At 40.0% G+C, this 14,748-nt stretch overlaps 1 protein-coding gene across 2 annotated transcripts in view; it reads left to right on the top strand.

The window, feature by feature from the left end:
• The window catches only part of E2F5 (E2F transcription factor 5), a 35,046-nt gene that overhangs the window by 6,673 nt on the left and 13,625 nt on the right, over positions 1 to 14,748 (top strand). Inside the window, exon 1 of one of the 2 annotated variants that reach the window (XM_070222107.1) lies at positions 1,505 to 7,014. The exons of the other annotated variant lie outside the window; for it this stretch is intronic. The gene's annotated coding sequence lies outside the window, so the exon portion shown is untranslated. Of the gene's footprint in view, positions 1 to 1,504; positions 7,015 to 14,748 lie in introns of those variants that run through there. 2 annotated transcript variants of the gene reach the window in all.

The raw sequence follows: 14,748 nt of genomic DNA, 5'->3' as shown, positions 1-14,748 counted from the left end.
TCAGTTATCCTCAGTCAACTGCCGTCTGAAAATATTAAATGGAAAATTCTAGAAATAAACAATTCGTAAGTTTTAAATTGCGCTTCATTCTGAGTAGTGTGATGAAATCTTGTACCGTCCCACTTCTTCTGGCCGGGATGTGAATCGCCCACTCGTCCAGCGCATCCACGCCGTGTACGCTACCTGCCCATTAGTCACCTAGTAGCCATCTTGGTTACCAGATCAACTGTTGCAGTGTCACAGTGCTGTGTTCAAGTAATCCTTACTTTACTTAAAAATGGCCCCAAAGTGCAAGAATAGTGATGCTGGAAAATCGGATATACCAAAGAGAAGTTAACATTATTAATCTTTTATTGTGCCTAATTTAACAGTTAAACTTTATGGTAGATATATATGTATAGGAAAGAACAGTCTATCTAGGATTTGGTTCTATCTGTGGTTTCAGGTATCCACTGATGGTCTTGGAACGCACCCCTGCGGTTAAGGGGCTCTGCTGTCTATCGTATCATTCAAGTGGAATGTGCAAATTGAATACAGGAGCCCCAAGGAGGAAGAAGGGATGAAACACCATAACTGGTGGTAGTGCTTTGTGAACTGAAAAGTGCCAAGCAAGGTTTATTTTTCTGCTAAGCTGCATGGTCCCTCCACCCCCATGTTTTAAGAAAGGTGGTCACCTGAAAGGGATGACAGTGTTTCTCAGTGTGTAGACCAAAGATCGAATGCATCAGAATCTCCTGGACGCTTATTAAAAATACAGAGTTTAATGACAGACCTGAGAAATCAGATTGTGCAGGCCTAGGGAAAGGGGCTAGGAGTCTGCATTTTAAACAGATACCGCAGGTGATTTTGGTGCTTACAACATCTGGGAACCATGGAATGAATTCTACTGCCTTTTCTTTTCCAGTGTTGTTATTCAGGAATCTCTGGCAGTGGGAGGTAAGAGGAGTTAATGCCTAGTAGAGTTGCATCTTTACCGGCTAATTGAGATGGATGAGAGAGCTACTCTTGAGAAAATGTTAGAGTTAGGGACTGACGAATTTCCCCTTTTATATGCTCTGGAATGGTCTCTGCTCGAGTCTTTGAATTGCAGCATATTAAGGTTTTTAAAACTGTCATTACTAATTAAGGGACCTAATTTTGAATGGAAATGAGTCAGCTTTGAGAGTTAACTTCTATAATGGAATAAATTAAAATCCACTTTTATAGGAAAGTTCCATTTTACTCCACTTTTAGGGAGAATAGGAAAATTACAAGATTTTGAAATTTTGGATTTAATTTTTAAAAAGAGCAAGATCGGCCCAAATGGAGCTGAATCTCCTTCATCATTTGTCACTCAGGGGACCAGGCAATGAATGAACTGATGTTCACAATGCTGCTAGGGCCTCAATCATTGGGGAAAGATTCTTTGCTTGAGTGAAGAGTGTATGCAGGCAGGAATGTAGACATTTTAGGAGAGTTCTCAACACGAGGAAGAATAAGGAGTTTCCAGTCCAGACCCTTGGTTAACTGAAAGATCTGATTAGCAGAGTGCCCAGGTATGTTAGTAAACCTTTTGCTGATTTTTATACATCATTTTCTTTTTATAAATATGTTATTAAAACTTTAAAGGTAACGCTTAACAGACTAGAAATGCACTTTGAATTGCTCTCTCACTTAAAGGGGAAAAAGTAACACAGAAAGCTTAACAAACCGTAAAAGGGAACAGAAGGTAACAGCACGGAAGCATAATACACAGAAAACATCGGATGAGTAATGCTTGAAACCTGTTAGTTTCTCCAGCAGGTGAATGTATTGCCTTCCTTTTTCTTTTTAATAAAGTTGTTTAGATGGAAAAGTTCAAGCATCTGTTGTTTACAAGAAGTGTACCAACAAACAAAAAGACTTGAAAAGGTGAAAGTGTACCAGGCAAAGGGAAGAGGAATGAAATGAGTGAAAGTACTGATTTTCAGATAGGGTCTACCTTGTATTAAGAGCACTGAGTGGCATAGACTGGTGTTTTTAAGAATAAGGTCATATTCCAAGGATGAACGATAAAAGACGGTGTTTGAATGGGGTGCCTGTCATGGCGGACCACATGTCTACTGGTCTGGATGGGTGTATTATATTACACCATTTCTTTACTATGGTAAGTTTTGGTATGGTAAAAAATATTTCTTATAAATAAATGGTTTTTTAGATTTTGACAATTAAGGCTGACTTTCTCCAATCATTGGTCCATGGGTCTCCCTTTATGTCTTAACATGTTTATAAAAGGGAGGGTATTATTGCTGATTTACCTTTTTAAACTTAAAATATAATTATTGAAGTAACGTGCAAATAGTAGAAAACGTGGGAAAAGATTGAGTCTAGAATAAAAATTACCCAGTATGCCACCACCCAAAGAGAGCCGTGATTTTCAGTTTTCAATATTGCTCTGATTTGTTACATCTTTTTATAGCTGACATCAAGCTTATTTTCCCAAATTATAGACATGATTTGTGATGGCTGGACAATTTAGGTCTATCATGTTACGCAGAATTAACCATTCTTATAGGTAGTTAAGTTACGTAAGTTGTTTCCAGGGTTTTTTTCCTTCTCATTCAACAAATGTGAGTTAAACAATGTGTGTCCCATTGTCCCTTCCTTTAGTAGCTTACAGCTTGCTGTTGTGGCAAGAAGTCACAGAAATGAGCAGTGGCACACTTTTCACCCTGTAAGAGGGTATGGATGCACCTGCTGAGCCCAGGGATTGGTGCTGTGAGAGCCATTGAAGGCTTCAGGGAGCCCGTGGGAGCTGAGCTGGGAGCAGGCACTCAAAAAGTCAGATGACAGTGATAGATATAAAACGTAAGACTCTATTGTCATGTTGCTCCTCTACTTAGAACAGCATGCAAACGCCTACAGGATGCTGCCTTGTCCGGCCCTCCTTCCCCGCTGCCTCTCCTGGTGGACTCCCCCCTTGCCTGGCCCCAGTCCCGCTGTCCTTCCGGCACCCTGCCATGCCCTCTCCCCCCCACCTTGGGGCTGCTGCACAGGCCTTTCTTGCTGCCTGGAGCACGCTTTTATACACACAGTCATTTGGCCATTTCTCTAAATCCTCTGGTCTCGATTTAAATGTTAGATGCCGTGGTAGGTGGAGTAGTGGACTCCCAAAGATGTCTGTGTCCTAATTCCCAGGACCTATGAATATGTTCAGTTACACGATAAAGGGGAACTAAGGTTAAAGTTGCTGGTAAACTAGTGTTAAAATGGGGAGATTTTTCTGGGTTATGCAGTTGAGCACATTGTAACTACAAGGGTTCCGGAAAGTGGAAGAGGCAAGAGAAGAGAGAGAACCAGAGAGATCCAGCATGATAAGGCCTCTGCCTGACCCTTTCTGGAGGAAGGGGGCCATGAGCCAAGGAACACCGCAGACCCCAGAAGCTCGAAAAGACGAAGAAATGGATTCTTCACTAGAGCATCCGGAAGGAACACAGCCTTACTGGTCCCTTGATTTTAGCTCAGTGAGACCCATTTTGGACTTCTGATCTACAGAATGATAAGACAGTAAATTTTTTTAAGTGTTTTTTTAAGCCACTAACATTATGGTAATTTGTGACAGCAGCAATAGAAAACTAATACAGATGCGTTTCCTGACTCTTCCCCTTAATCTAAAGTGGCTAAATTTGGTTCGCTTTTATTCTGTTTCTCAGCAACTTGTGCTTTTCCGTAACATCCTTTATCACAATACAGGATTGTTTATTTCTTTGTTTATTTGCTTTCCCTTCTTTTCCTCTACACCAGTGGTCTGTGAGGTGAGGGACTGTGTCTTATGTGTCACCAGTGCTGATCCAGCCAGGCCATCATAAGCTCTCATCAGATAGTTGAGTGAATGGATGCTTTTAGGTCAGAGTTAGGTGAAAGGGCGTTCCCAGCAAGGCAGCATGTTCCAGAGCCAAGAGGCCAGAGAAAGAAATGAGTACATTTGAGGAGCTGTGGATCAGAGACTGTTGGATTAAGAGAGTATGGTTGTAATGTAGGCAAGATTACAGGCCAGAACTAGGAAATGGAGGTGGAGAGATTCAGATGATGTTACACTGCCGAAGTGACAGAATGTGGATGCTGAGTCTGGAGGAAAAGGAAGACTCATGGATGACTGCCGTGTCTTTGGTTATTCAACGGCGTAGATTGTGGTGATTTTCGCTTAGAAGTTATAAAAAGAGGAAAAGATGTTGGCGGAAAGGTAAGTTCGGTTCTGGACATGCATGAGAGGCCCGTAGGCCATCCTTGAGTCGGTATGTGGCAGCCTATGGAAATTGTGAATCTGGAGCCCAAGAGAAAGACAAAGGCTACCAGCTAGGTTTGGAAATGATTAGCTTATGAGCTATGTAAGGGAGAAGATTTTGAGTGGAAAGAGGAATAGGAATGGAACTCTGGAAAACATTAATAGTTCAGGAGCAGCAGAGAAAAAGGAGACTGAGAAGGAATAGCTAGAGACCTAGGAGAAATAGCCAAGCATTGCGGTGGCACCAAGCCGGGGCTCAGAGTCTTAGGAAGGAGGGCACCAGTGTCAGGTGCTGCGGGGGATACCGCAAGTGTTTGTGGTAGCTGCTGGATTTAGCAACAGAGGTCCAGAAAACATTTTTGGCATTTAAACATTTTCAACTCTATCTGATAATCCATGCTAAAGAATTACTAAATCAACAAATCAAAGGATAATAAACATTTTTAAGGCCTTTGATGAATGTTGCCAAATTGCTTTACAAAAAGATGGTATTAATTTACACTCCGCTAGCAGCATACAGTTGTGACCAGCCAGCTCAGCACATCACGTAGCATGGCGTAGTGGTTCAAAATGTGCACCCTGGATTTAGGTCTGGACTTGACCATGTTTGGTGGCCTTGGGCAAGTTATCATGCCTCACTTTCCTCTTTTGCAAAAATGGGGACAATAGTAGTATCTACTTTATGTGGTCATTATTATAGGAATTGCTAAAGTGAGTTTTTACTTTTAAATCACTTAAACTGTGCCAGGCACATAGTAAGTGCTGTATCCACGTGTGTGTTAGACAAACGGTGGATGGATGGATAGATGGATGGATGAATAGATAGATAGATAGATAGAATGAATCCATATTGGGTATTCTGATGTTTCATATTTTACAAATATGAAAGGTGATGAATAATAGTATCTATTTTTTAATCAAGTTTATAAAGGTATAATTTGCATACGTTAAACACTCGCATTTTAAGTGTGTAGTTCAATGAGTTTTGACAAATGCCTATAGCGGTAACCACCACAACAACTGGACGTGGAGCATTCCCATCACCCCAGGTAGTTCCCTTTCATCTTCTAACCAAACCCCAACCTCAGCCTCAGCCTCAGCCACCGTTGCTCTGCTTTCTTTCCCATGAATTAAAGTGATCTTTTCTGGAGCTTCGTGTTAACTCACTCAGACAGCGCGGATGTTTAGCATCATTTACTCCGTGTGCTGTTTTGAGGTGCCTTCCCCCCGCGCCCCCCTCGTCGTTACCTGTACCAGTAGTTGCCTGTCTGTCCCTGGGTGGTGTTTCGTTTTATGCCTGTCCTACCTTTTGCTTACCATTCACCGGCTGCTTCCAATTGGGGGCTGTTATGAATATTCGGGTCCAAGTCTTTGTGTCAACATGTATTTTCATTGTTTTAATTTGCACATTTTTATTATCCCTTTGGTGACTCATTAAATAAGTTTGAGAGCTTTTTCAAGAATGTTAACAGTTTTTTGATGTGAAATCCACCTGTTGTCCATGTTTTAATTTGTGGTCTTTGTGCTTTCTTTTATATGCGTTTTAACTCATATTGAGATAGTCACCTCTTTATCTCTTCATTTTTATTTCTTCTATAGATTTGACCTTTAGAAGTTCCCAGGAAAGGACATTTTTGACATTTTGATGAATATATGTGTGCATGAGTGTGTGTGTGTGTGTGTGTGAGAGAGAGAGAGAGACAGAGATGCTGCCTTGATTTGGGGGAATTTTGGTCCGTTTTTGGAATAGGCTGTTGGCCACAGTCGTGACGGAAGCTGACATGCAGTTGGGTTTAACTCAGTTAGTCATAGTTCACGGTCACCGTAATCCCTCTGAGATTTTTAGATTTGTTTTAAAATCCACGTCTGCCTAGTATTTTCTTCTTGAACGTGACAAGTCCAAGTATCCTGAAACCACTGTTTATCCGTTAGGTAATGAGAGTTTGTCCATAGCTGAGTTTTCTGAATTAGCTAAGGATTTATATCTATTAATAATATTGTTTCTTATAAAGGAACATTTAACCATTTTGGTCTGGAAAGTTTCCAAAATGCATTACTCATGTCTTTGTCTCCTTAAACTGAAAATATTGTGGATGATTTTGCTTTTTTGTAACTCAGGATAGTCATATGAATATTATCCTTTGTATTCCGTGGAGGTGGGAGCCTCCAAGCTTTTCTGAGTATGTTGGACGACCACTGTGTCCAGTAGCCGCAGCTTTGTCTGCTTTGTGAGTTCTTGGTCCTTTTTGTACTTTTTCTCTTATCCCCTGATTGCTGCCCAGGTGCCTCCCCAGCGTCCCAGATGCTACTTCCACTCCTGTGGGCCTTGAAATTAAATAGCCCATCTGTTAAGAATCATGTAAAAGGAGGAGTAAATAGGATCCAAATGGGGTGAACTCTTTGAGTAATAAAATACACATTTTTATGTCTTTTTTTTGCTCTTCAGAAACCCTTTTTCCTGCTTCATTGTGCTCAGCTGTGTTCTGAAGTGTTAAAGTTAGTGAGTTATACCAGATAGGTGGGGACTCCTCACATGCCACGGTACAGCTGTCAAAGAACAATATTTCTTTGCTACTTTGGGTGAGAAATTGGATCAATAATAGTAATAATAGCTAACATAAATGTAATGCTTATGATGTGCCAGACACTCCCCTAAGGGTTTCAGATGTACTCATTTAATTTTCAGAACAACAGCATCTTAGCAATTATCTTACGGATGAGGAAATTGAGGCACAGAGAGGCTAAGTGACTTACCCAGGACCACACAGCTGGTAAGTGGGGCCCATCCCAGAGCCCATGTACGTAGCCTCTGCACCATACCACCATCAGAATTATATGAAATGTGCAGATACAAATCCCAGTGGTAGAATAGCCACTTAATTTTGCTCCTGTTCGAAAAACTTAACACTTATGAGAAGAGAATTTCCAAAGCATGGAGTTGAGAACTTAGGCAAACAATCTCTCAAGCTTATGCTGTATAGATCTCAGAGTTCCAGCAGGCTTTTCCTGCTTAAATAGATACTTATCAAATGTCTTCTTTTCCTTTTGGGTAATCTTTGGTGACTTGAGTAAGACGGTAAAAATGAAGTTCCATTTTAAAAGTTTATGCAGAGTTTGTTAAAAATAAAACAAAATTAGAACAAATTTAAAGCTTATGCATTTCAAAAATATTCAGTACAGTAGCAGAGTTTAGTTTAGCAGAGTGGAAACAGCAGATTTTCTTGGGAGAGATTCCTCGGGGTCAGGATACTGACTGGGAATTAAAACACTTACGTGCTCAGTCCTGTTTCTGGAGGAGTCCTATGTGCCCTTAAAGTCACTTATTTATTTTTGGGTATTTAATTTCCTTATTGATGTAACGTCCCCAATAGACCCGGCTGAAAACACGCAGAGGCCCCTGAGGGTACTGTTTCCTTTTTGCCCCCATCCTAAATAACCTCTTTTTTTCCCAACCTCTTGTAACACTTTATCTCCACTTCATGAGACTGTTTCAATTTTTTAACCACATTCTGCCAGGTGTTAGTCACAGTGCCAAAGCCTTAGATATGTATATAATATTTTGTTACTGTTTATTATTTTTGAGTAAATAAGGAAATAAGTGGAAATGATGATCTTTCTGCTTTTTCAGGCCATTTTATGCACTCCTGGTGAAACCGCCTGTAGACCAGTGGTCCTTGACGTGCTCGTTCAGTGGGGTTTTATAGCTTGGGAACTTTTAACTGTGCACCACATTTCTTTAAAGTCTTTTAAAATTACAGAATCCCATTTGAAAATGTTTTGTCACAAATCTGTTTCATGAAAATGTAACTAATGCCAATTCTACCCGATTATTCATTAGCTCTCTGAGTCCGTTTCCTTTCAAACAGGGGAGAGTGATACCTGCTTTGCAAAGCGGTCAAGAGTGTTAAACGAGATAACCTCTGAGAGATACTGTTGCACAGTTATCCCATTAGTGGCTTAGGCGTGGCTCTTCTTAGCTGTGGGCTAAAATCAAACATTCTGCATATTAATTTTCTTTACCGGTGTTTGAAATTACCTAATAACCAGTCCAAGCCTTATCATGAGATAGATCAACAGAAAATAACAGGTGGCACAGTTGAAAGTGAGTTCACTCCGTTTTAAAAAATGTTTCATTAAAATACTTAATAGGCAATCTTGGTACATCCCTTGGGTTCCTCTCGCCTTATTTTCAGGATCTCATCACTTGTGAACATGTCTGCATGTGTATAGACGTCATCGATTTTATGTGGTGTTTCTATTGCCCATTTTTGGGTGTGGGATTCTGGTCCTCCTCACTGTGATGGTAGTTTCTGACGTACAGTGGCTGAACCATTGAGCGCACACGTATTGGCAGCCTGGTCCTGGAAGAGGGGGAAGTACCTGTCTTGCAGAGGGAGAACCTGAAAGACAGGATGTTTCCCGTAGTTATTGTTTTTGTGTTAGCCCTTTTGAATGCGACATGTGCCATCAGGAGAACATCCTTGAGCAAATGAGCCGCAACTAATCCTAATCAAATAAAGACCACATAATATCTCTCCCTCCCAGAGGTAACACTGGGCTCAGTGGACTCAGTGTTAAAGTGAAGGGGTGGGGTCACAAAATTCTTAAACCCTTTTTAGCACTTATGTGTGATCTCACTCAGCTCTCCTGGTTTATTTGTCCTCCCGCCTCTTAAAAGCATCACAAGCATTCATTTTGTTCCACCTATAGACATCAATTTGTTCCCCGTCGGTGACATACTTTTAGAAAAATATTTAATATTTGGAGGGGAGAGCTGTTTCTTTCAGAGGGTTATGTTATTCGTTTGCTTTTCCTGAAAAATTGAGTTGGAGTGGTACAATTGGGTGCTTCCTTTATGGCTGTATAGGTCAAATCCTCTAATAGCAAGTGTAACTGTTGTAGGTAAATTTGACTCATGCACATGTACATTTAGGAAGCATCTCCCCATTTTGCTCTCTGCCTGCCCCTTGTCAGTCCCCAGGCCATTCTCCAGGGCTGGAGAGAAATGCACAATGATGCTAATGGGTCTCACTACAAATTCGTGACCCGTAATTTCAAAAGGACCAGTAGTGGGCTCCAGCACTCCTACACTACTCACTCTCTTGCTCTCCTAGATGAACATTTCACACTTTCTTCTCAAGCATTAACTGTCCCCTCCCTGCTTCACTCTCCCAGCCCCCTCCACTGATGAGAAAATAAAAGGCAACCAGAAGACGGTGTCTCACCTCTCCCCCTGCCTTGTCTACTGTGGTACCTCCATCTCCCCAGGCTCTCTGCTGGACTTCAGTCATTAATGTGCCCTGTTATTACCTAAGGCTGAGCCCTCAGCTTGTCTGGTTCACACCTCCCTTGCCGACCTACAGGTATCTCTATAGTGGTTGCCCCCTTTCTCCCCTGCATCTTGAATTACCCTTCTTCCCTGTTACTGGATCATTCCTATCAGCGTAGTCACATGTTGAATTGGCTCCCATCTTTGAAAGAAAAGAGAAAGGAAGAAATAAAGCTTCCTGGAGAGACCCCAACACTCTCTACAGCCACTGCCCCATTTCTCTGTTCTTTGCCGCAAGACGCTTCCCAAGAGTTGCCCCCTCTCGCTTTCCTTCTACGCTTTCTTTTTTCTTAGTACTTTCTTTTTTTTGTTATTTTTTTATTGAGTTATTGATAGGTTACAATCTTGTGAAATTTCAGTTGTACGTTAATGTTTGTCAGTCATGTTGTAGGTGCACCTCTTCACCCTTTTGCCCACCCCACCTTTCCCCTGGTATCCACTAAACTGTTCTTGGTCCATAGTTTTAAATTCCTCATATGAGTGGAGTCACACACAGATTATCTTTCTCTCGCTGGCTTATTTCACTTAACATAGTTCTCTCAAGGTCCATCCATGTTATTGCAAATGGAATGATTTTGTTCTGTTTTGCAGCTGAGTAGTATTCCATTGTATACATGTACCACATCTTCTTTATCCATTCGTCTGTCGATGGGCACTTAGGTTGCTTCCACGTCTTGGCTATTGTAAACAGTGCTGCAATAAACATTGGGGTGCACAGGACTTTTGGGATTGCTGACTTCAGGCTCTTTGGATAAATACCCAGTAGTGGGATGGCTGGATCGTATGATAGTTCTATTTTTAGTTTTTTGAGGAATCTCCATACTGTTTTCCATAGTGGCTGCACCAGTTTGCATTCCCACCAGCAGTGTATGAGTGTTCCTTTTTCTCCGCAACCTCTCCAACATTTGTTGCTATTAGTTTTAGATATTTTTGTCATTCTAACGGGTGTAAGGTGATATCTTAGTGTAGTTTTGATTTGCATTTCCCTGATGATCAGCGATGATGAGCGTCTTTTCATGTGCCTATTGGCCATCAGTATATCTTCTTTGGAGAAATGTCTGTTCATGTCTCCAGCCCATTTTTTGATTGGGTTGTTTGATGTTTTGTGGTTGAGTTGTGAGAGTTCTTTATATATTAAGGATATTAAGCCTTTGTCAGATATATGACTTGCAAATATTTTTTCCCAGTTAGTGGGTTGTTTTTTTTTGTTTCAATCCTGTTTTCATTTGCCTTGAGGAAGCTCTTTAATCTGATGAAGTCCCATTTGTTTATTCTTTCTATTGTTTCCCTTCTCTGAGAAGGCATGGTGTCCGAAAAGATCCTTTTAATACTGATGTCAAAGAGTGTACTGCCTACGTTTTCTTCCAGAAGCCTTATGGTTTCAGGTCTCACCTTTAGGTCTTTAATCCATTTTGAGTTTATTTTGGTGAATGGTGAAAAAGAACGGCCAATTTTCATTCTTTTACATGTGGCTTTCCAGTTTTCCCAGCACCATTTGTTGAAAAGACTTTCTTTTCTCCATTGTATGCCCTCAGCTCCTTTGTCAAAGATAAGCTGTCCATAGATGTGTGGTTTTATTTCTGGGCTTTCAATTCTGTTCCATTGATCTGTGCACCTGTTTTTGTACCAGTACCATGCTGTTTTGATTACTGTAGCTTTGTAGTATGTTTTAAAGTCAGGGATTGTGATGCCTCCCGTTTTGTTCTTTTTTCTCAGGATTGCTTTAGAAATTCGGGGTCTTTTGTTGCCCCATATGAATTTTAGGATTCTTTGTTCTAATTCTGTAAAGAATGTCATTGGGATTCTGATTGGGATGGCATTGAATCTGTAGATTGCTTTAGGTAGAATGGACATTTTAACTATGTTTATTCTTCCAATCCATGTACATGGAATGTCTTTCCATCTCCTTATGTCGTCATCCAATTCTCTCAGAAAGGCCTTGTAATTTTCATTATATAGGTCCTTCACTTCCTTAGCTAAATTTACCCCAAGGTATTTTATTCTTTTTGTTGCGATTGTGAATGGTATTGTATTCTTGAGTTCTTTTTCTGTTGGTTCATTACTGGAGTATAGAAATGCTACTGATTTATGCAAATTGATTTTATACCCTGCAACTTTGCTGTAGTTGTTGATTACTTCTAACAGTTTTCCAATGGATTCTTTGGGGTTTTCTATATATAAGATCATGTCGTCTGCAAACAGTGAGAGTTTCACTTCTTCCCTCCCTTTTTGGATTCCTTTTATTCCTTTTTCTTGCCTGATTGCTCTGGCCAGGACCTCCAGTACTATGTTAAATAAGAGTGGTGATAGAAGGCATCCTTGTCTCGTTCCTGTTTTCAGGGGGATGGGGTTCAGTTTTTGCCCATTGAGTATGATGTTGGCTATGGGTTTGTCATATATGGCCTTTATTATGTTGAGGTAGTTTCCTTCTATGCCCATTTTGTTCAGAGTTTTTATCATAAATGGCTGTTGGATCTTGTCAAATGCCTTCTCTGCATCTATTGAGATGATCATGTGGTTTTTATTCCTCAGTTTGTTGATGTGGTGTATCACGTTGATTGATTTGCGGATGTTGAACCATCCCTGTGTCCCTGGTATGAATCCCACCTGATCCTGATGTATGATTCTTTTGATGAATTGCTGAATTCTGGTTGCCAAAATTTTGTTTAGAATTTTTGCATCTATGTTCATCAGTGATATTGGCCTGTAGTTCTCTTTTTTCGTGGTGTCCTTGTCAGGTTTTGGTATCAGTGTGATGTTGGCCTCATAGAATGTGTTAGGAAGTGTTCCATCTTCCCTAATTTTTTGGAATAGCTTGAAAAGGATAGGTATTAAATCCTCTCTGAAAGTTTGGTAGAATTCCCCAGGAAAGCCATCTGGTCCTGGGGCTTTATTCTTTGGGATGTTTTTGATTGCTGTTTCAATCCCTTTCCTTGTGATCGCTCTGTTCAAATTGTCTGCCTCTTCTTGAGTGAGCTTTGGGAGATTGTAGGAGTTCAAGAATTTATCCATTTCCTCTAGGTTATCCATTCTGTTGGCATATGGTTTTTTGTAGTATTCTCTTATAATCCGTTGTATTTCTGCAGAGTCTGTTGTTATTTCTCCTCGCTCATTTCTGATTTTGTTTATTTGAGCTTTCTCCCTTTTTTTCTTTGTAAGTCTGGCTAGTGATTTGTCAATTTTATTTATCTTCTCAAAAAACCAGCTCTTTGTCTTATTGATCCTTTCTACTGCCTTTTTCATTTCAATAGTATTTACTTCTGCTCTGATTTTTATTATTTCTCTCCTTCTGCTGACTTTGGGCTTCATTTTTCTTTTTTCTCTAGTTCAGTTAGGTGTGCTTTAAGGTTGCTTATTTGGGATTTTTCTTGTTTGTTAAGATGTGCCTGTATTGCGATGAATTTTCCTCTTAATACAGCTTTTGCTGTATCCATATGAGTTGGTATGGCATGCTATCATTTTCATTTGTTTCCAGGTATTTTTTTATTTCTTCTTTAATTTCTTCAATGATCCATTGCTTGTTCAGTAGTGTGTTGCTGAGTCTCCACATCTTTGTGCCTTTCTTAGCTTTTTTCTTGTAATTAATTTCTAGCCTTATAGCACTATGATCTGAGAAGATGCTTGTTATTATTTCAATTTTTTTAAATTTGTAGAGGCTTGCCTTGTTTCCCAACATATGGTCTATCCTAGAGAATGTTCCATGTGCACTTGAGAAGAATGTGTATTCAGCTCCTTCAGGGTGGAGTGATCTATATATGTCTATTAAGTCCAATTGTTTTAGTTTTTCATTCAGCTCCACTATTTCCCTGTTGATTTTCTGTCTGGATGATCTGTCCATTGATGTGAGTGGGGTGTTGAGGTCCCCTACTATTATTGTGTTGTTTTTAACATCTTCCTTTAGGTCAGTTAATAGTTGCTTTATGAATCTTGGTGCTCCTGTGTTGGGTGCATAGATATTTATAAGTGTTATTTCTTCTTGATGAAGTGTCCCTTTGATCATTATATATTGTCCCTCTGTGTCTCTCTTTACCTGTCTTATTTTGAAATCCACTTGGTCTGATATGAGAATTGCAACACCTGCATTTTTTTCCTTGCTATTTGCTTGAAGTATTGTCCTCCACCCCTTCACCCTGAGTCTGTGTTTGTCCTTGGGGCTGAGGTGTGTTTCCTGGAGGCAACAAATTGTTGGATCTTGTTCTTTAATCCATTTTGCCACTCTGTGTCTTTTTATTGGAGAGTTCAATCCGTTCACATTGAGAGTGATTATTGATGCATGTGGACTTAATGCTGTCAATCTGTCGCTCATTATCTTGTTTTCCTGTGTTTCTTTTCCTGTGTGCTTTAGCCTACCCATTTAATACTGCAATTTCTTATGCTGGGTTTCTTAGATTTTTCCTTATCTATGATTTGTGACTCTGTTCTGTACTTTATTTTAGTGTCTACCTTGAAGTTTGTATTTAGAATCTCGTGTATAATATAGTCTATTCTCTGGTGGTCTCTTACTTACTCGACCAATACTGATTTAGACCCTTTGCTCTTCCCCTCCTAAATAATTATTTTCATTTTTTATTCCAACTCGTCTTATTAATTTGTAGTTAGAGTGCTAAGATCGTCCTTGTTTTGGTAGTTTCCTTATTTTTACCCTAATGCTATAGTTGAATATTTGCTATCCTGTTCTGGTTCTATCCATTGGTCTCCCTAGTCTGTGGATTGTGTCCCCTTTCTCCCTTTTTTCTTTTTTCAAGTATGAGAGCCTTCTTGAGGATTTCTTGTAAGGGAGGGCTTTTAGTTACAAATTCCCTTAACTTTTGTTTGTCTGGAAAAGATTTAATTTCTCCCTCATATCTGAAGGAAATTCTTGCTGGATAGAGTATTCTTGGCTGAAGGTTTTTATCCTTTAAAGCCTTGAATATATCACTCCATTCTCTCCTAGCTTGTAGGGTTTCTGTAGAGAAATCCGCTGACAGTCTGATAGGGGCTCCTTTATAGGTTATTCTCTTTTTTTTTCTTACTTCCCTGAGTATTCTTTCCTTATCATTCCTATTTGCCAACTTTACTATTATGTGCCTTGCGGTGGGTCTTTTTACATTGACAAATCTAGGAGATCTAAAACCCTCCTCTACACACATTTCTCCATTGATCCTTAGATTTGGGAAGTTCTCTTCAATAATTTCGT

The sequence above is a fragment of the Equus caballus genome, chromosome 9, assembly GCF_041296265.1.
Source record: "Equus caballus isolate H_3958 breed thoroughbred chromosome 9, TB-T2T, whole genome shotgun sequence".
In the NCBI taxonomy this organism is placed as follows: Eukaryota; Metazoa; Chordata; class Mammalia; order Perissodactyla; family Equidae; genus Equus; species Equus caballus.
This window is presented reverse-complemented; position numbering and strand designations above follow the sequence as displayed.